At 43.9% G+C, this 25,881-nt stretch overlaps 1 long non-coding RNA gene across 1 annotated transcript; it reads left to right on the top strand.

The window, feature by feature from the left end:
* Positions 1-2,305: 2,305 nt before the first annotated feature.
* On the top strand, positions 2,306-8,920 carry LOC132667156 (uncharacterized). The gene is made up of 2 exons (XR_009605012.3): positions 2,306-3,479; positions 6,709-8,920. It is a non-coding gene; the product is annotated as an uncharacterized LOC132667156 (long non-coding RNA).
* Positions 8,921-25,881: the final 16,961 nt, after the last annotated feature.

The raw sequence follows: 25,881 nt of genomic DNA, 5'->3' as shown, positions 1-25,881 counted from the left end.
AAATACTAATGATTTCTTGGGGTCTTGGATAAATGCATATATTTGCAGGAAAAAAAAGAATTCCAGAATTGGAAGGGATCTTAGAACCACCTGCACCAGGGGTTCTCAAGCTTTGACATGTAGCATTAGAATCCTCTGGAGGGTTTGTTCAAACACAGATTGCTGTGCCCCAGCCCCTCCAGAATTTCTGGTTCGCAAGGTCTGGAATGGGACTGAAAATGTGCATTTCTTTTTTTTTTTTTCAAGACTTCTTTTCTTTTCTTTACTTTTTTAAATATGAAATTTATTGTCAAATTGGTTTCCATACAACACCCAGTGCTCATCCCAACAGGTGCCCTCCTCAATACCCATCACCCACCCTCCCCTCCCTCCTACCCCCATCACCCCTCAGTTCATTCTCAGTTTTTAAGAGTCTCTTATGGTTTGCCTCCCTCCCTCTCTAACTTTATTTTCCCCCTTCCCCTCCCCCATGGTCTTCTGTTAAGTTTCTCAGGATCCACATAAGAGTGAAAACATATGGTATCTGTGTTTCTCTGTATGACTTATTTCACTTAGCATAACACTCTCCAGTTCCATCCACGTTGCTACAAAAGGCCAGATTTCATTCTTTCTCATTGTCAAGTAGTATTCCATTGTATATATAAGCCACAACTTCTTTATCCATTCATCAGTTGATGGACATTTAGGCTCTTTCCATAATTTGGCTATTGTTGAAAGTGCTGCCATAAACATTGGGATAAAAGTGCCCCTATGCATCAGCACTCCTGTATCCCTTGGGGAAATGCCTAGCAGTGCTATTGCTGGGTCATAGGGTAGATCTATTTTTAATGTTTTGAGGAACTTCCACACTGTTTTCCAGAGCGGCTACACCAGTTTGCATTCCCACCAACAGTGCAAGAGGGTTCCCGTTTCTCCACATCCTCTCCAGCATCTATAGTCTCCTGATTTGTTCATTTTAGCCACTCTGACTGGCGTGAGGTGATATCTGAGTGTGGTTTTGATTTGTATTTCCCTGATGAGGAGCGACGTTGAGCATCTTTTCATGTGCCTGTTGGCCATCCGGATGTCTTCTTCAGAGAAGTGTCTATTCATGTCTTCTGCCCATTTCTTCACTGGATTATTTGTTTTTCGGGTGTGGAGTTTGGTGAGTTCTTTATAGATTTTGGATACTAGCCCTTTGTCTGATATGTCATTTGCAAATATCTTTTCCCGTTCTGTCAGTTGCCTTTGAGTTTTGTTGATTGTTTCCTTTGCAGTGCAGAAACACGGCACTCTTGATGAGGTCCCAATAGTTCATTTTTGCTTTTAATTCCCTTGCCTTTGGAGGTGTGTCAAGTAAGAAATTGTTGCGGCTGAGGTCAGAGAGGTTTTTTCCTTCTTTCTCCTCTAGGGTTTTGATGGTTTCCTGTCTCACATTCAGGCCCTTCATCCATTTTGAGTTTATTTTTGTGAATGGTGTGAGTAAGTGGTCTAGTTTCAACCTTCTGCATGTTGCTGTCCAGTTCTCCCGGCACCATTTGTTAAAGAGACTGTCTTTTTTCCATTGGATGTTCTGTCCTGCTTTGTCAAAGATTAGTTGGTCATATGTTTGTGGGTCTAGTTCTGGGGTTTCTATTCTATTCTATTGGCCTACGTGTCTGTTTTTGTGCCAATACCATGCTGTCTTGATGATGACAGCTTTGTAGTAGAGGCTAAAGTCTAGCATTGTGATGCCTCCCGCTTTGGTCTTCTTCTTCAATATTACTTTGGCTATTCGGGGTCTTTTGTGGTTCCATACCAATTTTAGGATTGCTTGTTCTAGCTTCAAGAAGGATGCTGGTGCAATTTTGATTGGGATTGCATTGACTGTGTAGATTGCTTTGGGTGGTATTGACATTTTAACAATGAAAATGTGCATTTCTAACAAGTTCCCAGATGGGGCTGATGTTGCTGGTTCGAGGGGCACACTTTGAGAATCACTAATCTGCTACAACAATAACATATATCAAGGGCTTATTATGTGCCAGGCACTGTGCTAAGTGCATTACTTTCCTCATGTCATTTAATCCTCACAGTAAGTCTAAGGATGGTGATGTTATTAGGATCCCCATTGCATTTATAAGAACAATGAAACACAGAGAAGTTAAGTCTTTTGCTCAACTTAACCCTTCCAACAAGTGTTGGGAGCAGGGTTTTGAACTTGGGCCGTCAGATGCTAAGTCTGGCACTATCAGTCACTTTATGGCATAGGACCTCACAGAGTGAACTGCCCACATGAGGAAATAAAGGCTCACAAGAAGTGACTTGCCCAGAGTCATGCAATGAATTGGAACATGAGCGTGAATGAGGACACAAGTGTCCTAATCCAACATCTTTTTAGGCTACTTTCTTTTGACATAGAACACTAGGAGCGAGCAAGGGCTGTACTTGCTCTCTTCCAGTTTGGATCCCCAAGGTGGACACCTTCTAATTGGCATAGACGGCCTTATGATGTTCTGATATTCTAATCATTTTCCCCCACTTACCCACTATTTCATCTGACTGAGGGAGGTGGCGTTTGCCCTGGAGGAGAGAGTGGGGGGCAATGGTTAAGTCCTGAAGCTGCAAGCAAAGCCCCAGAAAGGAAAGGGGTTAACCAGCTTGGTAAATAGATAGAGTGGGTGGAAGGAAATGTCTCCATGTGTCCGGGCACGTCCTCAGTTATGTCTCAACCAACACTTAGAAAATCCAGCTCTTAGGGACTTTAGGTCACCGTACCTCGACCTCCAAGTCTCCCAGGGATGCTGGGAAGGAAAATTAAGAGTGTTTGGTTAGTGGAAGATTGGGCCCGGGAGGACTCATAAGATCCAAAAATCAGTCCCTCAGAGGCCTACCCTCAGCTGTGCTGTACCCATTGTCCCCGAGCATGCCCTCTCCTGGGCCAGCTGTTGGACAAATATTTACAAAGAGAGGCAGCACACTGCAGTGGACAGGGCACCGGCCTCGGCCCAAGTCCCTCCTTGCTGCTGACACCTTCGTGAACTTGAGCGGGAGGGTTATCTTTCAGAGTTGGCTTCCTCTTTTGTAAAAGGGTGTGTAGTAAACAAAGTAATGACTTCCTCCAATGTCCACATCATAATTCCTGGAACCTATAAATACGCTACTATAAATAGCAAAGGGAGATTTTCAGATGTGATTAAGGGTCTTGACATGGGTAGATTGTCCTATATTATCTAGGTGAACCCAACATGATCACAATGGGTCCTTATAAGTGAAAGAGAGGCAGAGGAAACAGAGCTACAAGAGATGTGACTACAGAAGCTGAGGTTGGAGTGATAGGGGTGCTGACTTTGAAGACGGAAGGGGACCACTAGCCTGGGAATGTAGGCAGCCTGGGAGTACAAACTGGAAGAGGGAAGAATCTGATTTTCCCCTTCAAGCCTGCAGAAGGAGCATAGTCCTGCTGACACCTTGATTTTAGCTCCTCAGCACCCATTTCAGACTTCTGACCTACGGATACTGTAAGATAATACATAGTTTTGTTTTAAGCCACTATGTCTGTGATAATTTCTTTTTTTTTTTTTTAATTTTTTAATGTGTATTTTAGTTTTGAGAGACAGAGACAGAGCGTGAGCAGGGGAGGGGCAGAGAGAGAGGGAGACACAGAATCTGAAGCAGGCTCCAGGCTCTGAGCTGTCAGCACAGAGCCCTGTGTGGGGCTGGAACCCATGAACCGTGAGATCATGACCTGAGCTGAAGGTGGATGCTTAACCAATGGAGCCACCCAAGCACCCCTGTGATAATTTCTTATAGTAGCAGTAGGAAACTAATATAGGGACAGATAATGCTTTCCTTGTTTACCTCATAGGATTGCCGTGAGAGCCAAAAGAAATCATTTGTGTGATACCACTTTAAATATCATAACCCACCGTCCAAATATAGCTATCCCCGTTACCCAAAACTAGAACGTTCCTATGAAAACTTTCATAATGCAAAATGGCATAAAGGGAAGAAGTGGTCATCATTAATTTATGTGCAAACTTTTTTTTGAGGGTTTGTTTGAGGGTTCCTAGACCCCCAAAATAATCTGTAATGCATGGACAGTGTAAATTGAGATAAAGCACAGATGCTCCCAGACACAGTTCAAAGTTACGTTGGCTGGATGCTGGGATGCTGGGTGTAGCTCCCGCGGAAGAGGCTTGGCAAGGCCCCTCTTCCTGCGTGGGGTATGCTGTCTCCATAACAGCTTTGCTGCAAAAACAAATGCTGAGCGCTATTTTTGCTTTTCTTCTTTTTTGGTCAACGCAAAAATCCTCTGCGGATTTCTTTCAGTTAGCAACACCAGGTAATAATGTAGGTCTTCTGTAAAAGCAAAGTGGCCTCATGCAAACTTTTGAAATTTTAACTAGCTCTTGGGACCAAGGTTGGGTGAGGGGGGCACTGGTTTGTAGCATTTACTTATTTCCACGTTGTAAAAACTCCCATGATGGCTGAGTTCAAGCTATGACATGAAGCCGCTGAACCAAGAGTTTGGGGAAGATGAGTACATCAGGTTACTACTGCAAGGCAGCTCCCAGACACTACTACAGAAGCTCAAATTCTGCCCCGCCACAAAAAATTGCATGGAAAATGCTCATTCTGGTGGGTGGTCAAGGTAATCCTCACAGGAAGGCCATAACATGACAGTGAGCTCAGTGGTACCATCAGGGAAATAACCTTCTTTGAGAATCTGCACTGGGTTAGAGTTTGTGATTTTCTCAATTGGAGTATCTCTGCCTTGAATAAGGGAAGATGGAGAGGGAATGTGATCAAAAGACAGAAACTGCTAGTTATAAGATAAGTAAGTTCTGGGGATGTCACGTACAACAAGGTGGCTGCAGTTGGCAATACTGTGGTCCAGTCTATTGAGACTTGCTAAGAGAGTAGATCTTAAAAATTCTCATCATAAGAAAAAAATTGTAACTCCGTGAGGTGATGGATGTTAACTAAACTTATGGTCATTTTGCAATACATACATTTATCAAATCGTTATATTGCATACCTTGGACTAATACAATGTTCTATGTCAATTATATCTCAAAAAATCTGGGGAAAAGAGTGAATAGAATCTTTACATAGCCTCAGGAAGAATTCAAATTTAGTTGAAGGAAAAGTCTTGTATTATGAACCCTACCAGGTCAGGTTCCTATAGAGAAAACAAATTTGGGGACCTCGATGGGTACTCTTGAAATGTGACTCCTTGCTTGGAGTTGTAGGGAGGTTCCATCCAGCAAATATAAATTAGACTTGTGCTGTGTTAAAGGTGTAACAATAATTAGACATGGTCCCTGTCCTCAAGGAACTCACAAGTCTAGTATAATCATCATGCAGGTCTCACATAGATGTCATCACCTGAGTCTCATATTTATGACATCATCACAGTTAGAAGTCATCACTTGGATCTCGTGCTTATGTTTTTTGCATTAATCATGGATCATCTATACTTATACTCATATTTTCAAGTTGAAGAATTGAAATATAAAGTACAGAATTAGATTTGGCTGGATATAAAAGAAACCTAACCACAGTGGCTTAACCAAAAAAGGGGATTGTTTTACATGTAGTAAAGAGACTACAGTTAGAAAGTCGAAGACGAGGTCAGTGAAACAGCCTCTTTCACTCTTCCTTCTCTCCCATGCTTAGCAGTTTCATGGTCCAATGTAGCAATACCTTGTCCAGCCATTTCACCTGCCTTCCAGGCCAGAGATATGGGGGCTCCAAGAGAAGTGGACAGAAAAGACATCTGTCAACTGTCTGACCCTCTTTATCAGGAAAACGATAGTTTCCCTTAAATTCTTATTCAGTAGACTTTTGTTTGCATCTCGTTGGCCAGAACTTGGTTACACACTACCTGTAGCTGCAAGAGAGTCTGGCGAGATGACTATTTTTAAACTGGGAATATTGCTACCTGAACAAAACTTGGGTTCTATGAATAAAGAAGATGAGATAGTCTAGGCAAATGGAAATAGCCATCACCTTGTTAGTCTCATTTAAGAAATATCTGTATAATCATGTCCTTAATGGACCAGTTGTAGTTAGTGGGCCAGCTGGGCTAACACATGTTAAAATACAAAATGGAAGTTAAAACCATAAATGCATAGCTATAAAGAATTTAAGTGGTGGACTTAGGAGACTGGACTGTCACTAACAGGGATTTTCTGGATGGCTTTGTGGGGATGTCGTATCTGCCGAGTTCCTTTCTTGGGCCATAGCGCTAGCCCCGGCTTCAGATGAGAGGTGATTTCCGAGGGCATATGGCCAGAACTGGCTCTGATAAGTAGGATTAGAAAGCAGGAATAAAATGTTTTTTAATCGAGGTATAATTATATACATTGAATTGCATAGATCTTAAATGTGCCATTTGTTCAGTTTTAACAAATTGTGTACCCTGTGAAACCAATACCCCAATCATGACCTGACTATTTTCATCACCCCAGGAAACCACCTTGGGCCCTTCCTAGTCAACCTTTCCTCTGCCCAGATATAACAACATTCTGATCTGTATCCCCATAAATTAGTTTTGCCAAACAGGTGTCTTTGAGCCACTTTCAGAGTGGTCAGGGTAAAAACATTTTAAGGGAGGTGAACAAGAATTAAAGAAGAAATTGGCCCGCTTTTCAAAGACACACAGTATGTGGCACATGGCAGATATTGGCAAACAGCAGTTGCTTTAGTTGTGTTGCTAATCAATGTTGTCCTTTCTCTGGCCAGGAAAGGTTTCATTCAACACCCTGCCTGCAAGGAGTCAATTTCCTAAAGGACTCTCCTCCCCTCGAGGGAACCTCATGCACAAAGCTCTTTAATATTGAGATCAGGGGCGTGATGATTAGTGGGACAATTTCCTAACTCCCTCCACAGCCTCATATGGATGATTAACCAGGCAAAGCCTGCGTGGCAGGCAAGTTGGTTCTTCAGGATGAGAAACTGTGAACACGCAGCCCTGAGAGAGCGGGTGCCTTCGATGAGTCATCGGTAACAAGCAGATGAGACAGAAGGCGCCGTTTGTCCACTCGCCCTGCCCCGGGCCCTCCCGGCTACGACATCTCCCCGGACTCCACCCTCAGCAGGTGGAACAGCTGGGTGGGAAGACACATTTTTGCAACCAAGATAAGGCTGGAGTGACAGTTGCTGTGACCCAGCTATTCATCAGGAAAGCACTTTCGGAGTCAGCACAATCATGGGTGAGCTTGTCACACCGCGCTTCTCTTTTGCTCTGACTTACAATGGAGATGCACTCTTTTGTAGCTTTGTTTGGTAAAAGCCAGTGCAAAATGGATGCCGTGCCTGGAACACTGATACCTAGCTGAAGCCAAATGCATCTTTGGCCAATAAAACGCCAAGGGCCTGTTTTGTTCGCAGCCACACCAAGTTATACGTGCTGGGGATTTCCACACACGCTGTGGGTCTGGGGGTGGGCCAACTGAACAGCTGTGTGACCCCTGTGGCTCTCCTCATCCGCTGTCCCCAGAGTTTCTGGAATCCCTTTGTTAGCTATGGTTTGGGCATGCAGTGTCCTTGGAAGGTTGTATCTTTCCTCACACTGAATTATTCTTAATTAAGCCCACAGGACTCAGCCTGGTGTTCTAGTCCCTGGACAGCCTGTTCCCAACCAACAGTTGTCACTGGATTCTACCCCGAGCAGACCGCATTTTTCTCTTACTGGTAGAATGTGATAGGCCTGGACTCTGGAGAAAAACCTGGGTTCTAATCCACCTCTATTCATTCTTCTTTTTTAAAAAAAATTTGTTTTTAATGTTTTATTTATTTTTAGGAGAGAGAGAGAGACAGAGATAGAGAGAGAGAGAGATAGAGGGCAAGTGGGGAAGGGGCAAAGATAGAGGGAGACACAGAATCTGAAGCAGGTTCCAGGCTCTGAGCTGTCGGCAGAGTGCCCAAGGCAAGGCTCAAACCCATGACCCATGAGATCATGACCTGAGCTGAAGTCAGACCTTAACCGAATGAGCCACCCAGGCGCCCCCCTCTATTCATTATTCTTAGCTGTACTGAGCTATAACTATGTTTCCCCATCCCCACACCCTTGCTTATACCATTATCTTGGCCTGAGATGCAATCTCTGCTCCTTCACATAGAGGCAAACCCTATTCACTTCCTAAGGTCAAGTGCAAATACCACCTTTAGCCCTTCCTAACAAATAGGTGTGATCTCTTCTTCTGAGTTATCTCAGCCCCATCTGTTTGCCATTTTTTCAGAGCTTGATTTGTATTGTTCCTAGAGCTCTCTCTCTTCTGCCTTTCTACCTTGATTCTCAAAGTCATAAAACCTATTGTCCAGTAGGGTTGCAGATAAAAGAGAGACACCCGGTGAAGTCTGAATTTCGGATAAACCACGAGTAAATTCGTTTGGTGTAGGTATGGTCCCAGCATTGCATGGGAAATACTTCTGTTAAAAGATTTCTGTCATTTATCTGAAATTACAATTTAACTGAGCACCCTGTATTGCACACGCACTGCATCTGGCCGCCCTTCACACCCGATTCTTTGAAGCGGATAGTTGTATGCTTCTCTGGCTTCTTCACTGGGTTGCACATTATGTGACAGTAGCCATCTTGTCTCATCCATCTTTGCAACACCCAGGGTTTCTTCCTCCAAGCAGTTGCTTAGTAAATCTTCATTGATGAGTACAGGGATTGTCCCGCCAGCAGGTATGAGCGTTCAGCACAGTTTCTGAGAAGCTCAGCTTTGGAGTCATATGGACCAGAGTGTGTCATGTTCCCACCACTAGACCAACTACGTGACCTTAACAAGTTACCCCATTCTCAGACATGCTCATCCGTGCAATGGGAAGAAGAGTGCACCTATTCTGCAGGGATTACCAACCTTCAGTTCTTAATACACATCTAAAGGGCTTAGCACAGAGCCTGGTCCATAGAAAATGCCTAGTAATCGTTAGCTATTACTATGGGAAATGATGAAACGCATTCAGACCAGATAGTGTGGCTTCAGCGGCAACTACTTTGCTGCCGGCAGTCAAGACTACGTAAAGGAATGAACTTTGTGTAGTTTGGAAATATAAAGTGCAAGATGGGCCTTAGTCTTCCTTTAGAGAGAGTTCTTAACTCATCCGGTTTTTCTCTTCAGTTTCCTAGGCCAAGGGCATGTTCTTTTCTCAGGCTGAGGCTCTTGTCTGCCCTTTTGAGATGTCAGTTCATCTCTCGTTCTAAGGCTGTCTTCTCCAGTATGCATCTTCCCCTTTCCCCCCGGTCCTGGGTGCATAGTTCCCCAACCAGAATGATTTGCTGCTTCCTTTGGATGGCATTGCTGGATGTGTGTGTATGTGTGTGTGTGTGCATATATATGTGTATAATGGGGAAAGTAAACGGCCGTTTTGGTATCTCCTAATCATCCAGGCACTGTTGGGTGGGTGGCCATTAGCAAAATCACTTCAATCTGACATGTATTTATTCCTACCAGGCTATGTGCAGGGAACACCCTCAGTGACTTTAATGGGGCCTCTATGCTCTACCGGGCACTGCGTCAGATACTTTGCTTACATTGTCCCACTGATTAATCAGGACAACTCTGTGAGGTAGATGTTCTCACCTCAGTTTTGTGAATGCAGAAACAAAACATAAAAGATTAGAAACTTGCAGGACGCCTGGGTGGCTCAGTCGGTTGGGTGTCCGACTTCGGCTCAGGTCATGATCTCACGGTTCGTGGGTTTGAGCCCCGCATTGGGCTCTGTGCTGACAGCTTGGAGCCTGGAGCCTGCTTTGGCTTCTGCGTCTCCCTCTTTCTCTGTTCCTCCCCTGCTCTCACTCTGTTCCTCCCCTGCTCTCACTCTGTCTGTCTCTCTCTCAAAAATAAAGATTAAAAAAAAATTAAAAAAAAAAAAAAGATTAGTAACTTGCTTTAAGGCCACAAGGCAGGTAACTTCTAGCTGCAATCAAACCCAGCTCCCTGACTCCAACCCTCAAGCTCTTTCGAATGCCATTGGCTCTTCACCCCGGCTGCTCATTAGAATTAACCCAGGGAGCCTTTCCAACGCACTGATGTCTGGACCACCTCCCCAGAAATTCTGATTTAATTATTTTTGAGGATCATTGCAAAGATATTGGTCTGCCATCATCCCATATGCTAGGACATGAATTAAAAGGATCCAACACAATCTAGTACAATTCTCCATGATCATCATTTATAGATCTTGGGTCCTGAAACTTCCCTATGCTTTGTATTCAAAGATTATTTGCCTCAATTGCTGTAGATTGGTCCCAGGTATGTACGTATGTGAAAAGAATCCTTAAAAAAGTATTCTGGTGATCCTTTCCAAGTTCATTTTATATTGCTCTTGGGGGAGAACTTTGTTGCAATTTACCCAATTTCCAGAGACTCATTTCTTCTTGGACAGTCTACTCCATGGACTAGCTCATCTTTCTTCAGGCCGGGATGGGAGCAGGCTAAGGCTGTATGATTTGTTTTCTGTGCTCCGTCGAATTTGTCTTCTTTTTATTTCACTCTAAGGATTTTTCTGATTGTATTCATTTTTCCCTTTTCTTTTGCCTTCAGGGTACCTTAGAAAGTCTCCCCCACAAAGAAAGCTGTCATGTGCTATTCATGATCTACATTTGAAGTTGTTCTTTGTTTCAATACCATTGGGCTACTTATTAGGGCTGTAATCTGGGACTAGTTTCATTTTGGGGATTCTCAGTTTTATCCATTGCTAAATGGATTAATAAAAACCTACCACTCACGGGGTGCCTGGGTGGCTCAGTCGGTTAAGCGTCTGACTCTTGGTTTCGGCTCAGGTCATGATCTCACGGTTCATGAGTTCGAGCCCATGTCAGGCTCTGTGCTGACAGTGTGGAGCCTGCTTGGGATTCCCTCTCTCTCCCCGCTCTCTCTGCCCCTTCCCCTGCTCGTGCTCTTTCTCTCTCTCAAAATAAATAAATAAACTAAAAAAAAAAAAAAAATTCAAAAACCTACCTTTCATGATTTCCATGAAAATTCATTTACCAAACAAAATTGATGTGTTTATTTGTCTAATGCATCTCCTCTACTGTAAGACCTTCTAGGAACCAAGTCTGTTTTGATTACCATTATATGCCTGGTGCCTTGAGTTGTGGTGGGTTTAGTAGATGCTCAGTAAATACTGGTGGCACGTGGACTGTGGAGGGGGCTTGGGAGTCAGGCATGCTGCGTTCTGGGTTTCTGCTGCACCACTTACGAGCTGTGTGACCCTGCGCAAGTTGTTTAACTTCTCTGAACCTTCATTTCTACATTTGTAAAATAATAATAATAATAATAATAATAATAAACCTAATATGGTTGTAGTGAAGATTAAGTGATATGTGCCAATAAAGAAATCAGTTCAAGGGTGCCTGGGTGGCTCAGTGGGTGGAACATCTGACTTTGGCTCAGGTCATGATCTCATGGTCCGTGAGTTCAAGCCTCATGTTGGGCTCCCTGCTGACAGCTCAGAGCCTGGAGCCTGCTTTGCATTCTGTGCCTCCCTCTTTCTCTGCCCTTTCCCCCCACTAATGCTCTGTCTCTCTCTGTCTCTCAAAAATAATGTTAAAAAATTTTAAATTTTTAAAAAATGTTTATTTTTGACAGAGAGAGAGAGAGAGACAGACAGACAGACAGAACATGAGCGGGGGAGGGACAGAGAGAGAGGGAGACACAGAATAGGAAGCAGGCTCCAGCTCTGAGCGGTCAGCACAGAGCCCGACACGGGGCTTGAACTCACAGACCGCGAGATCATGACCTGAGCTGAAGTTGGACGCTCAACCCACTGAGCCACCAGGCACCCCAAATGTTAAAAAAATTTAAAGAAAAAGCAATCAGTTCAGTGCATGGCACATAAAATACCCTTGTAAGTGCTAATGAAGGGACACCTGGGTGGTTCAGTCAGTTGAACGGATGATTCTTGGTTTCGGCTCAGTTCCTGATCCCAGGGATAGAGCCCCATGTCGGGCTCCACACTTAGAATGAAGCCTGCTTAAGATTCTCTTTCTCTCACTTCCTCTGCTCCTTCCCTGCTCGCACACACATTCTCTCTGTCTCTCTCTAAAAAAAAGAAAACATACTGCTAATGAAGATGAGCATGTTTTCTAGAAATATTGACTTCCACCATAACATTGTTGGAAACCAGACATATATTCCAAATTTAAGAAAAAAATACTTAAAAAAAATAGCTGTGAAGTTCCAATGAGGGAAGTTAATGAAGTAGAATTTGAGTACTTGCTTTTTCCTATATATTTTCATCCTGCAATGTGTTATGCCTTTTGAAGAGGGAAAAAAAAATCAGTTTATGCTCAGATATGAATTACGTCAGGAGTTCTGGGTGTGTGTGGGGGTGTGTATATGTGTAATTGTATTTTAAAAAGGACCCAAAGTAGGACTCATTGCCACATTTAAAACCTGTGCATTTCATTGTATGTAAATAATACTTTAAAAAAAAGGGGGGGGGGCGCCTGAGTGGCTCAGTCGGTTAAGTGTCCTACTCTTGATTTTGGCTCAGGTCATGATCTCATGGTTTGTGAGATCGAGCCCCGTGTCAGGCTCTGTGCTGAGAGGGCAGAGCCTGTTTGGGACTCTCTCTCTCCTTCTCTCTGTGCCTCTACACTGCTCACACTCTCTTTGTCTCCCTCCATCTCTCTCAAAATAAATAAATAAACATGAGAAAAAGAAACTGCATACAAATCTTGAACTCTAGTTAATGATACACACGCTGCAGGATTTAGGGGTAAACTGTAATGATGTCTGCAACTTACTCTGAAATGCATTATAAAATATGATGTGTTGATGAATGGAGAGGTGCCTAAATATGTGATAAAGCAAATATACTGGAGCCTTGAACAACACAGGAGTTAGGGGATAGCAACCCCCCCATATGGCCAAAGATCCATATATAACTTTGGACTCCCCTAAAACTTAACTACTAATAGCCTACTTTTGACCAGAAGTCTTGATGGTAACACAATTAACACACAATTTGTATTTTACATGCGTTACATACTGTATCCTTACAGCAAAGTAAGCTAGGGAAAAGAAAATGTTATTAAGAAACTCATAAGGGTGAGAAAATACATTTACAGTACTGTCCTGTAAAAAATACACACGCGAGGGGCGCCTGGGTGGCTCAGTCGGTTAAGCGTCCGACTTCAACTCAGGTCACGATCTCGCGGTCCGTGAGTTCGAGCCCCGCGTCAGGCTCTGGGCTGATGGCTCTGAGCCTGGAGCCTGCTTCCGATTCTGTGTCTCCCTCTCTCTCTGCCCCTCCCCCGTTCATGCTCTGTCTCTCTCTGTCTCAAAAATAAATAAACGTTTAAAAAAAAAATTAAAAAAAAAAAAATACACACGCGAGTGGACCCATGCAATTCAAACCTGTATTGTTCTAGGGTCAACTGTACAGCAAAATGCTCATTATAGAATCTAAGGGTTAGCTGTGTTCACTGCACACTTTTATCAATATTTCTGTATGTCTGACATTTTTCATAATAAATTGTTGGGGGGGCCGCCTGGGGGGGCTCAGTCAGTTAAGCTTCTGACTCTTGATTTCAGCTTATGTCATGATCTCAGGGTTGTGATGTGGAGCCCGGTGGCGGGGTCCATGCTGGGCACGGAACCTGCTTAAGATTCTCTCTCTCTCTTCCTCATAAATGAATACATAAATAAAACATTGGGAGGAAAAAGAAAGAAATGCAATCCTAAATCCAAGACAGGCTCATCGTGCTGGATTTCAGGCTGTGGTACTTGTCAATATCTGTATTTTAGGAAGACTTTCCTGCTTCTCTATTAATCATAGCCCATAAAAAACTTCCAACACTGCCTCTGCATAGTGCTAACTCACATGAAAGAAAACAAGGTCTGAGTTGAAAAAAAACAGCAATGAAGGGGCGTCTGGGTGGTTCAGTCGGTTAAGCGTCCGACTTCAGCTCAGATCATGATCACGCAGTTTGTGAGTTTGAGCCCCGTGTCGGGCTCTATGCTGACAGCTTGGAGTCTGGGGCCTGCTTCAGATTCTCTCTCTCTCTCTCTCTCTCGAAAATAAATGAAACATTAAAAAATTTAAAAAAATAACACTGAAAAGAGCACACGACGAATGGAAGACAGAAGTAGGCTATCCTTTGGCACTTTGGGGAACAACTAAATTATTAGAATCTCAGACATCCAGGGTTGCTGAGAGATGATGAGACTCTGATCTCTGGCTCTTAGACTTTTTATCATGCCTGCTACTTACCACGTAGGTAAGAAATGTTAGAAATAATTGGCCATTTCATAGAGAATCATGAACAAAGGTACATGTAGGCCATTTCTTTGGAAAGGTATTTAAGATCTTGGGTTTTTGGAAAGGTAGTTTTTGTCTTGTTGTGGAAAGACATAATAAGAAAGGATGTGATAAGTTTGAGACTGTATGCCAACTTCCTACAAGTTAGAATGTTTTGGAGAATGGGTAAAGAGAAGCTTTAGGTTTATATACGTGTAAATAATCAGGAACACACCCTGGTAGTCGAAGGAAATACAAGTATCTTCTCTTGGCCACAGGAAGTATATGATGGAGCACAGGAAGACTTAAAAGCAGATGGGAAGGAGTGCTCACGCTATTGTACATCTGAACAAAAGGGCCATGGTTTTATCATTAGCTCATTCAAGTGGCAGTTGTGAGGCCCATTTATTTGACTTTTTCTTCTGTTTGCATAAATGGAAACACCCTGCAGGGTTTACTAAAAGCAGATGTATTAAATATCAACACTAAAAACTGGTTTAACAAGGAAACAATGAGCATTAAAACACACAAAAAGGAGAGAATGAACAAGAGTCAGGAGAGAGCAATGTGGCAACCCGCAAGAATCCCAGGCAGGGCAAAAATATCCAAATCAAGGTCATAGCCAGTTACCGTCAGTCACACTGGGAAGAGAGCAAATAACACTCCCTTCTTTACCATTTGCTCAAGAAACAGAACCGACTCCCTGCCTGTCTTTGATGCCTCCTTGATGATCCCAGGACTCTTTTTTTTTTTTTTTTTTTGAGACCGAGAGAAAGCATGAGCTGGGGAGGGGCAGAGAGAGAGAGGGAGACAGGAACTAAAGCAGACTCCCCACTGACAGTAGAGAGCCCGATGTGGGGCCTGAACCCACGAGCTGTGAGATCATGGCCTGAGCCGAAGTCAGACACTTAGCCAACTGAGCCACCCAGGCACCCCAGTCCCAGGACTCTTTAGAGCCCAGGGGTTTGTCCTTTGGGGAAGGTTGCGATTGACAAGACCCTGGCAGTGAGCTCTGCTAGCACAGTGAACACCCCTGTGTGGGTTACAAAAGGTGCCCTGTGGGTGGATGAGTTACAAAATGTGACTTTTCCTCTGGGCTGGCACAAGATTTGGGGAGGGGAGTGGGGGCTGGATTTCAACCTCCATCCACCCCTCGGCTGGGTCCTTTCGTGATGTGCACTCTATAAGTGTATATAGTGACCCTGGAAAAGTTCACTACTCTACGACACGTGGATCCCCTCTCACCAATGAAGAAGCTAAGTCCCAGGAGACTAAAACACCTCATTTAAGGCTACAACATAGATAGTAATAGACTTTTCTCGGGAGAAAAGCCACTTCCAACGTGGGCCTTGGTCAATGCCATTGTATAAAGCACACGCTGCACACAGAGTACTCTGCCAGGTTCTAGGGTGTGAGCTGCATAGAAGCCTGGGGGTCTCAAACCCAACTCCAAGGGCAGGCTCGAGCGCTATAGACGGTGAGAGCTAGGGGAGCTCACAAGAGAGAATAACCCGCTTTTCTTTGCAATTGGAGAAGGTTGCACTGACAAGGCGGGACTTGAGTGGAAGGCAGGACAGATAGGGCTCAGAAAACCGGAGAAGACCGGGCAGGATTGCCAGGGGGAGAAAGCGCGCGTGACAGTGTGGAGACAGGCCCCACGTTGGTGACCCTGGTCACCCCCTGGTATCATGGCACCCGCTCTCATTCCCCATTCTCATGTGCAACTGTTACTCCAGACCACAGCACTCTCTTCGACAGAGTTACCCGTCCCAGGTCTCATGAACCTCAGGTCTGCTTTCTGAAGGGTGGTAGCTAGTTATGTGAGAGAGTCTGGGGCTAAGGGCTGATATATTAACCCACCCACATAACGGAGAGACATTTGAAGGAGGGATTTCTGGGTATCTTGCCCTAAAACATTTCTGAAACTTTTGGGAATGCGGGCAGGGCAGAGGACGTTTATGTTTGATACCTATTTGCTATACAATACCTTCTGCCCCAAACTTAGCAGCCTGAAGCAACAAACATTTATCTCATACAGTTTCTCAGGATCAGGAATGCAGGAACCACTTCGCTGGGTAGGTCGAGGTCTGGGGGTCTCTCATGAAGTTGCAATCACCGTCTTGGCCAGGGCTGTGTCATCTGAAGCCTTGACTGGAACTGAAGGATGGGGCTGTAAGCTCACTTATCTGCCTGTTGGCAGGGGGGGCCTCGGTCTCACGGGCATCTCCATAAGAGAGCCGTCTCACAGCTGGCCCTGGAATGAGGGATCAAAGAAAGAAAGAGCAAACAGGAAGCTCAGTGCCTTTTATGACCTAGCCCTTGACAAAGCATCACTTCTGCTATATTTTACTGGTCGTGCAGACCCTCCGGGACACAGCGTGCCAGGTAATTATATAAGGGGACACATAAAGTTGGGGACCACTCGGGACCATCTCAAATGCCAGTGCCATTGAAATCATATTTGGGGGACACTAGAGCTTTTAAAACATATACCAGCGGTAATATGGTGCTCTGGATATCTTAAAATTTCCTTCTGTAAAACACCTAAGTATTCTTTTTCAAAAAAACATTTTAATGTTTATTTACTTGTTTATGTATTTATTTTTTGAGAGACAGAGGGAAAGAGAGAGAGAGAGAGAGGGAGAGAAAGTATGAGTGGGGGAGGGGCAGAGAGCAAGGGAGACCGAGAATCCAAAGCAGGTTCCACGCTGTCAACACAGAGCTTGAACTCGCAAGCCGTGAGATCATAAACTGAGCCGAAAAAATCAAGAGTCCAGTGCTTAACTGACTGAGCCATTCAGAAGCCCCTAAAACACTTAAATATTCTTTTTTTTTTTTTTAACGTTTATTTATTTTTGAGACAGAGAGAGACAGAGCATGAGTGAGGGAGGGGCAGAGAGAGGGAGACACAGAATCGGAAGCAGGCTCCAGGCTCTGAGCGGTCAGCACAGAGCCCGACGCTGGGCTCGAACACGCGGACTGCAAGATCATGACCTGAGCCCAAGTCAGACGCCTAACCGACCAAGCCACCCAGGCGCCCCAAGATCACTTTAATTTTATAAGGAATATTTACTTACCAACAAATACATTTTAAAGGGCATATTATATTTACTTTGGAGAAAAATTTAACTGTTAGGGCACCAAAAATTGATAAATGCTCTCATAAATTGGTGTTTTGAATTTTTGCATTTTCCACTTAAGAGCAAATCAACTGCTCTCTTTTCTTTTGAGTTTTGTTTACTAATGATGAGGTAAGAGGGGTTGCAAGCACCTTCCTGCAAATGACACATGTGGGAGTAGTCATGTCCAATAATTGAAAAGTCTTGGTGGCAATAATCCTTGCAACAGTTTTGTATTTAATTTTGATTTTTTTAAAAAAAAGAAATCAATACATGTGGATGTACTGTTTAAGAATTTTTTTTTAATTTTTTTTTAACATTTTATTTATTTTTGAGACAGAGAGAGACAGAGCATGAACGGGGGAGGGGCAGAGAGAGAGGGAGACACAGAATCGGAAGCAGGCTCCAGGCTCTGAGCCATCAGCCCAGAGCCCAACGCGGGGCTCAAACTCGTGGACCGTGAGATCGTGACCCGAGCTGAAGTCGGACGCTTAACCGACTGAGCCACCCAGGCACCCCCTAAATATTCTTAATAAAATACTTTAAAAATCTTCAAGAATGCACTGCTACGCTGACTGGAAAGGAAGAGGAAAAACAGGCAAATGAGAAAGCATGAATCCAGAGAGATGCACGAGTGTTTACGCTGAAAGTTAACCTTGGGGGTATCTGTCTACCCTCAAGTGACCCAGAGAGTTGGTTTTAATGTCTGCCTGGCAAGCATGACACCAAGTGTAGGGGAACACGAGAAGTCAGATCAGCGGCTCTCTAATAAATTACGTTGGGCCCCAAAGGATGTCTCCTCAGTGACAGTTAAGCCAGGAATTTCTGGGACTCCATTTCCGCACTGAAGGACATAGAAAGGAAACTGGCCTGTCTTATCCCTGGGTCTGGAGAGCGGGAGGAAAAATCGGAAAATTTGTAACCACGAGCTAACCTAGGCCAAGTTGACGCTCTCAGTGTGGTTTGAAAACCCCTATTTGATACTTTGTCTTAATGTGGCTCAGAGTGGGCAGCACTCTTGGTCTAGAAAGAAATCGAATCCTCACTGAAGTCATCACCTTTATCAGAGGCCTTAAAGATTCCCAGGAACGACATCCCATTGAACTGGTGCTCATGATTAAAAAAAAATAATAATCACAGAACACTTGAGGAAACAAGGCATGGTTAGAGAGAACCAGCAAAAACCACAGACAGCAGATCAGGCTGACAAACACTTCAGATATTTGGCTATTGATTATGGAATGAATTTGAGTTTATTTAATATGGTTAACAAAGAAAAAATGTTATCAAATGGACGAGTGAAAAATAAGAGGCTGTTGAAGTTACCAGTCCTGACAACCAAATAGAACCTCCAGAAGTGAAAATTAAATTTACATTTAGTTTAAATTTAATCTAAAATTACACTTTATTTATTTTTTAATGTTTATTTATTTTTGAGAGAGAGAGAGAGAGAGAACAAGTGGGGGAAGGGGTCAGAGAGAGAGAGGGAGACACAGAATCCTTAGCAGACACAGGATCTGAGCTGGTGCTGACAGCTCAGAGCCTGATGCGGGGCTCGAACTCGTGAACCACGAGATCATGACTTGAGCCGAAGTCGGACACTCAACTGGCTTAGCCACCCGGGTGCCCCTGTAAAATTACATTTTAAAGGGTTGTATAAGTACCCACATGTTACCTTTGATTTTGCCTGTTGGCTCATAAAGCCTAAAATAATTGCAGTCCGGCCCTTTGCAGAAAGCTGTGCCAATCCCTGCCATGGAGGCACCTGCACAGAAGCCCCTCAGTCAGCCTGAGGGGGCATTCTAAGGTTGACAATACAAGGAATAGCCACACGGACAAGACTGACCGCTGTGGGGGAGTTGGGGGGTGGTGGTGAGGAGGAAGCAGTGGAATGCGAGAGTCCAGAGAAGTCTCAGTGAGACACAGCCTTAGGTTTCAAAACAGAAAGAAGGCTAGTTTTATGTATCCATTAAAAATAGCTGGATGTATACCTTGAACGCACTTTTATGTAAGGGGTGGGGGAAATAACTCTTTGTCGTCCTGGAGCCTCAGAAGTGGAATGCATGTGTGTGGGCAAGTCTGGGGTAGAAAGATACCGGTCCATGTATGTAACTATTAAGCAATTATGGACGACATTCTGTAAATAGAGCATGTTAAGAAGGAAAGGGAGGAGGGGGATTTCTTCGCCTGAGTCATGCATCTCAAGCTGCATATCCTTAGGTGCTCTCTCATTGCCAAATGTGGATCAAGGCTAAGTGGCTCTTTTATGGCCATTGGGTATGCTGGGATGGGCCTCAAAACTCCGTTTCTAAACACCGAGTGCTGACACGTTTGGCCCGGGAGGAGGGAGGGAGGGGCAGGATGCTGGCAGGAAGCTTGAGATGACCCCAGGGTGGTCTGAGCAGCAGGAAGCCAGCAAGGGAAGTGATTTGGGGAAAGGAAAGCAAAAAGCTCACCACACCCAAGGGCTCTCTTTTGAAGATGGACACCACACCCAGCCTGTCCAAGCTTCCCTTAGCATAAATGCTCATCTTCCCCTGGTTTGTGAGAGTGCGTGAGCAAGGATGGAGTCGTAGAAAAGGAACCTGGCCGTGAGCAACCGTCTTCTGAGCCTTTATTATCTGCCGGGTGCTCTACACATCAATCTCACAGAGGCAATATTAGCCTTCCCATTTTGCAGATGAGGAAGCCGAGGCCCAGATAGAAGCATTAAGAAGTGCGTCCAGGGCCACAAAGCAAGTTAGCGATGAATTCAGGTCTGGCTCCAATTGGAAGGTCTCACTCCAAAACGCCCCTCTTTCTTCCCTAGTGAGCAGGCATAGGCAAGAGGCCACACGAAGGGAGTAAACTTAGTCCTCTGGCAAGAACAGGAAGAAAGGCAGAAAATTAAGCCCTGCTACCCTGACTCCCCTAAATGCCGTTGTCTGACGTCCAGGGTTACTCTGCTAAACAGAGTAGTTTGCCCCCAAATGCCTCAAGTGATCCACCATGGCTCTTTTTGTCAGACACGTTAGCTCAACCCCCAGTGTAAGAAATGGAGGAAAGGACCAAAAGAGAGAAAAAAAAGCTTCTGTTATCAGGAAGTTGCTGCGACAATACTCACATGTTGGAAGTGAAGAGTACAGACGGGCTACTGAGATTTTCTGCTGGGAGAGATGCACTAAGTAATTAGGCTCAGAAAAAGCCAAGAGAGCCTAACCCTGAGGCTGGAGGGACTGATGGCCTCCATGGCCATCAACACATGGTTGGAGGAAGAGTTCAAGGGGGTACAGAGAGTGGATCAACATAGCTCCTGAGTGAGCAGAGCAGGCCTGCGGCCCGTGTGGAGACCGACTTCATTCACAGGCTTCACGGCTCTCTTGAAAGCTGGGCCTGGCTCTCACCTTCTGTTGGAGGTGCCAGACCTACAGTGAACTTTCTAGCAAAGGATGGAGAGAAGGGAGAGAAAGAGCCTTGTGATGGTTAATTTTATGTGTCAGTGGGATTGGGCCAGAGTTGCCAAGATAGGTGGTTAAACATTATTCTGGGTGTTTCTGTGAGCCTGTTTCCGGATGGGATGAATATTTGAATTGATACATACCAAGTAAAGCAGACTGTCCTCCCCAGCGTGAGTAGGCCTCACTCAATCCATTAAAACCTGACTGGGCACGCAGCCTTTGCCATGGACCCTGAACTCAGGTGGGTCTACACCTAGTGCTTTGCTGGTGCAGTCTTGAAATTTTTAATAAGATCTGAACGGGGCCCCACATTTTCTTGTTGCCAAAATTGCGTCACTAGTCCTGAATGGACAGGTGTGGTTGTGTCCCGAGAAATGTCAGTGACGGAGGTGGGGCGTGACAGAGATAACTATTGCTACATAAAAAGCCGGAGAGTGTTCCCCGAATGCCCCCATTGTTCCCCCACCCGTGACTGACCTTAGGAGCCAGGGACTCAAGTTTCTGCTTTAAGCAGCTTGCATAAAGGGAAGAAACTTATTACACAAAGCTAAAGAAGGTCCTCAGTGGAAAGAGTATGGACTCATTCTGGGCCCCCAGGCTAAGTTTCATAACCTTTTGTAACTTAAACCCTTTTCTCCAGGGCTGAGAAGTTAAGAAGGTGAATAGTGTGGCAAGGCCTTGCCCTAGTGCAGAGAGACTCTGCACCTACACTGAATGACTTTCCCGAGGCCTAAGATGGTGAGTCAAGCACATTTTGCTGGAAGGATCGTCAGAGCTGCGCTGGGAAGCAGGTTCTCAGGCTGCCTGCGTGGCTCTAGGGCTGGGCGTGGCCAAACCGTGCAGGTCGGTACCAGACCTAGAGAAGCTTACAACAGCTCACAGACTTTCTTGGGGGACAATCTCAAGCATGTTGTAGCCAGTATTCCCAGCATTTGATGTAACTTTATATAACCCCATCTCCTTTTCTCCAGGAAATCCAACCTCACAAATGACATAAGTTCCCAAACCACAGTTCAGTCTTTTAGGTGGTTGGTGAAAGCCAGTCGCTAGTGAAGCCTAGGAAAGGATACCTTTAAACAGTCTCTTGGCTGCCTTTATTCAGATGTAAATACCGCTCCTGTAATTCCTTATGGCCTGCGGCATAGAGGGATAGATGGTTTCAGAGAACAGATTTTTCTCCTTCCCACTTGCTACACACCCGTACACAAACACGGGCACACTACATGCTCCGCATTCTTCATTCTTTCCTTTTAAAAGATTTCCACTTTGGGGTACCTGGGTGGCTCAGTCATTTAAGCGTCCGACTTTGGCTCAGGTCGTGATCTCACGGTTTGTGCGTTCGAGCCCCGCGTCGGGCTCTGTGCTGACAGCTCAGAGCCTGGAGCCTGCTTCCCGGATTCTGTCTCCCTCTCCCTCTGCCCCTCCCCTGCTCACACTCTGTCTCCCTCTCGACAATAAATAAAGCATTAAAAAAAAGGAAACATTTTTTTAAAGATTTCCACTTTTCTTTGGGAAAATTTCCCTTCCCCGTTGCAGGTGTTCTGCTTGGAATCAATGACGCTTATGGCAGAATGTGATCCTGCTGGTGGTTCCCCAAAGGGCCCGTCCATTAGCTCTGGTTACCAAGATCCCCAGAACTGCTTTCTGTCCCATCCTTCTGAGCGTTCAACAGTTTATTTATTTATTTTTTTAGCCCGTGAGCTCTCCAGGACCTAACACGGAACTTCTTTTTTCCTTATGGTTTTCAGGATCAATCAATTAATCTTTTGGGATCAAAGACACGTGGTGGGGGAGGGAATATCATTGTGGAGGCCTTCTCTTCCTTCAAAGTGGCAACGTCATAATGACTTTCTTCAACAGTCTGTCGGAATTCCCTTAGGAAGGGAAATACGTGATGCGGGATATTAAAAGCCTGTGCTGTTAGTAATCACTTCTCTTTAGGAATTCAGGTCACAGAAACACCAAAACTTCTTAACTTAAATGGCTGGTTGATACAGTAGAATAGAAGGACCAGTTTGCAGCCTGAGTAGCTTTTGGGAGTTTGTGAAGCAAAAAGAGAGCATCCAGGCCCTTGAGTCGCTGCGGGTGTGGCAGGGTGGTGGTAGGAATCACTATTACGGTAAGCCACGTTCACGACCAGCTCCGAGGGAAGATTGTTGGCGACTCAATCCTGGGAGGGACGGATGGGGAGGATGGACGCCCACAAACAAACGGTATTTCTTTGGCATCGACTTGGAGACAATCTTATTCCCCATCATTATTAACAAGCAGGAAACAATGACAACGGCATTAATTAAACTTGTACATAGTGTGCAAAAATGACATACCATGGTCAATATTTAGAAAGACCGGAGTAACATTTCAACTGTCTGGACTAACTGGTCTCATAGAAACAGGGTGGTATTCCTTTGAAAGACAGTTTCCTTCTTTCAAAAACTGAAAAGCATTTCGGGGACATTAATCATCATTCATTATTGAGGGATGAAGGAAGATGTTTCATAATAACTGAAATGGTAGGTCTTTGGAGCCACATAGACCTGCATTCAAGCCCAGCTGTACTGTCATTACGAGGAGCCTGGCCAGTGGCATTGGTTAAGAATGCTTCGTACTACGAGTAACAGAAACCCCAAACAGCAGTTGCTTTCACCATAAACGTTTTGTGACCTCTCCGAACAAGACGTTTGGAAGTATCTGGTTCCAATGTGTATGCAACACGTCAATGACCATATGTGGAAAGGGTTTGCTGCTCGGCCCTATGGTCTATCATTGATTTCTGCTTTAATCTTTATTAGTTCCTTCCTTCTGCCAGCTGTGGGTTTGGTTTGTTCGTCTTTTTCTATTGTCTTAAGATGTAAAGTTAGGTTGTAATTTGAAACCTTTCTTGTTTTTTGTTTTTTTTTTTTCATGTATGCATTTATGGCTATAAAATTTCCCCTTGTAAAATTTTCCACTGCTTTCTCTGGTGTCATAAGTTTTCTTGTTTTCCCAAGTTTTCTTTTTCATTCATTGTTAACCGTTTTCTAACTTCCCTTGTGAATTCTTCTTTGATTCTTGGTTGTTTAAGGGTATTTTGTTTCATCTCCACCTTTTGTGAATTTTCTAGTTTTACTTCTGTCGTTGATTGCTAGCATCGATGTGTTACGGTTGGAGAAGATACTTGGTATGTCTATCTTTTAAAATGTAATCGGACAATTTGTCATCTAACTTATGGTCTCTCCTGGAAAATGACACGTGCACTTAAGCAGAATGCATATGCTGTAGTTGTTGGGTAGAGAGTTCGGTGTATGTCTGTTAGATGTAGTTGCTTTGTTGGGTTAAGCCCTCTCTTGCCTTAGTCATCTCCTGTCTGGTTGTTTTGTTTATTACTGAGAGTGGGGCATTGAAATCTCCAACTACTTTGGTAGAATTATCTCTTTCTCCTTTCAAATTTGTTTAGCTCTTCATATATTTTGATGATGTGTTATTAGGTTCATAGATGTTTATAACTTCTATCTTCTTGCTACATTTAACCTTTTATGAATACATCATCTCCTTTGTGTCTAGTAATCTTTTTTTGATTTAGAGTGTATTTTGTCTGATATTAGGGTAGCCACCCCCGCTCTTTTTCGGTTAGTGTTTGCAAGGGACATTTCTTCCATCATTTCAATTTCAAATCTATTTGTGTTTTTAGATCTGAAGCGAGTCTCTTGTAGACAGCATATGGTTGGATCATGTTTTTGTTTTTTTAAATCCATTTTGCCAGTTGAAGAGTTTAACCATTTGCATTTTAAGTAATCACTGATGAGGAGGGCCTTACTTCTGTCATTTGGTAGTCAAATGCTCTACTCCTGAGCTCTGCCCTCCTTCTGTCATTTTGCAATTTGTTTTCTATAGGCCTTATAGTTTTTATCCCTCATATCATGCATTTCTGTCTTATTCTGCGTTTCATTGATTTTTTTTGTAGTGAAATGTTTAAATTTTTTCTCATTTCCATTTTGTGTATATTCTATAGCTATTTTCTTTGTGGTTACCATGGAGATCCAAACTTATAATATGAATATACTCTTGTTTAAACTTATACTGCCTTAACTTGAATAACACAAAAATTTCGCTCCTTTATAGCTTTGTTCCCACCATTTTTGGTAGTTGGTGCCACAAAATTACATTTTTATACATTGTGTGACCAAAAAAATAAATTAATAATTCTTTCTTTTTTTCTTTTTTTGGTATTTTATTTTATTTTATTTTATTTTATTTTATTTTATAGAGACAGCATGAATGGGGGAGAGGGGCAGAGGAAGAGAATCTCAAGACCTATGCAGGGCTTAATCCCACAACCCTGGGATCATGACCTGAGCTGAAATCAAGAGTCAGATCCTCAACCAACTGAGCCACCCAGGTGCCTCAATAGTTATTTTATTTTATTTTATTTTTTTTTTTTTTTTAAATTTTTTTTTTTCAACGTTTTTTTATTTATTTTTGGGACAGAGAGAGACAGAGCATGAACGGGGGAGGGGCAGAGAGAGAAGGAGACACAGAATCGGAAACAGGCTCCAGGCTCCGAGCCATCAGCCCAGAGCCTGACGCGGGGCTCGAACTCACGGACCGCGAGATCGTGACCTGGCTGAAGTCGGACGCTTAACCGACTGCGCCACCCAGGCGCCCCCTCAATAGTTATTTTAAATGCATTAGTCTCTCAAATTGTGTGGGGAACAAAATGTGGAGTCACAAACTAAAGTTACCATAATACTAGCTTTCATACTAATCATTGTTACTTTTAGAAAATATATTAGTCTCAAATTATGTAGAAAACAGTAAGTAGAATTTTTCAGGATTCTCTCTTTGGCCTTTGGTAGTTGGATTATAAAGTGTCTCAATATGGGTCTCTGAGTCATCTTATTCGGGGGTTTTGGGTTTCTTGTGGGTTTATATTCATGTCTTTTATCACATTTGGGAAATTTTCAGCCATTCTTTCTTCAAATAATCTCTCTGCCCTTTTCTGTCACTCTTTTCCTTCTGGAACTCCCACAATACATGTGTTGATCTGTTTGATAGTGTCCCCAGGTCCTTTAGCCGGTGCTTACTTTTCTTCAATCCTGTTTCTTTCCGTTCTCCGGACTCAA

Source organism: Panthera onca, chromosome B2 (assembly GCF_046562875.1).
Source record: "Panthera onca isolate mPanOnc1 chromosome B2, mPanOnc1 haplotype 2, whole genome shotgun sequence".
Taxonomy (NCBI): domain Eukaryota; kingdom Metazoa; phylum Chordata; class Mammalia; order Carnivora; family Felidae; genus Panthera; species Panthera onca.
This window is presented reverse-complemented; position numbering and strand designations above follow the sequence as displayed.